This window comes from Propithecus coquereli, unplaced genomic scaffold, assembly GCF_000956105.1.
Source record: "Propithecus coquereli isolate 6110/MARCELLA unplaced genomic scaffold, Pcoq_1.0 Scaffold29, whole genome shotgun sequence".
NCBI classification, from domain to species: Eukaryota; Metazoa; Chordata; class Mammalia; order Primates; family Indriidae; genus Propithecus; species Propithecus coquereli.
Window position 1 is genome coordinate 239563 of NW_012148507.1, and position 1306 is coordinate 240868.

Here is a 1306-nt window from a genome sequence, read left to right on the forward strand (position 1 = left end):
AAGACTACTAAATATGTATATGTGTGTATTTAATAGTCTTTTGCATATACACACACATATAGACATATAATTTTGAAAATAAATTATCTTTCCTTCTAGAGTTTTTAATTTAAGACAAAGTAAAATAATATTATAGTTATTCAAAGGGAAATAGTGCCAATAAATCATATTTATGATTTTTCAATATAAATAGGAAATGAATAGGAAGTTATTTTTAAAGGAAGAAGCCAAAATTAAAAAGATTCCCCAACCAAAATAGCTCAATCAAAATCAGGGGGAAAAGTACACACACCATAATAAACTCTATGGGCAAGGACATTATTTGTCATGATTTTAATCTAATCAATTAAGACTTTCCGCCTCTCCAATCCTATGACCTAAGTAACACTTGCCCTCCCCCACCTTTTCTGAATCATGTAATCATCAAATATCAACAGGGCTCCAATAGTATTTAAAGACATAAACACAGAATTTCACAATAAAAGGGCACCTCCAATAGCACTTTTTCACCACCCTCATTTTGCAGGTGAAGATAATGAGCTCCAGCATCAGGAATGACTTAATCCATCAGCACAGATTGTAAGAGCTATCATAAAGACTGCCTGGCTCTTTAAAATGTTTCTTTTAGCTGATTATCTTCATACCTAATAACTGGATAAATAAAAGAAGAAGGGAGAAATGTCTAGCAAGGAGGGAAAGCTATAATTTTGCTGATATATTCAGAATCAATGAAAATGTATGTGTCTTATCCAACAGGACCATTATGAGTAGAGGCTACATGAGATAATATTCGGAATACAGGGAATTCCACATATGGAGGTTTACCTCCCTTTTGTGTATCGCATAAGGAAAAGCTCTTAGTTTAAACACAAAAAGAAGGCACCTAATCAATGTTGGGTGAACTAAATTCCCTTTGGCAAGGAAAAAGTAATGAGCTTCATTAGTCACAGTATTGGAGCTGACAGTGAGCCAAGAGATGCTCTAGTCTAGGATTTCTCAACCCCAGCATTATTGTCATCTGAGGCTGGATAATTTTTTGTTGTGGGGAATGTACTGTGCATTGCAGGATGTTTGGCAGCAACTCTGACCTCCACCTACTGCATGGTAGCAGCACCCACCTCTCCAGTCATAATAACCAATAATATATGGGGCAAAATTGCCCCCAGTTGAGAACCACTGACATAGTCCAATCCCCTCATTTCACAGATGAGGGGATTATATTTGCTTTTATTTAAGCAAATATAATATGCTAAGCCTCTCAAGTTTACTAGATAAAGATAACTGCCAAGCCAGTTCTGGGTAAGAT

At 35.6% G+C, this 1306-nt stretch overlaps 1 protein-coding gene across 1 annotated transcript in view; it reads right to left on the reverse strand.

Moving 5' to 3' along the window:
* The window catches only part of MLIP (muscular LMNA-interacting protein), a 200359-nt gene that overhangs the window by 56196 nt on the left and 142857 nt on the right, over window positions 1–1306 (reverse strand). The window lies entirely within an intron of this gene.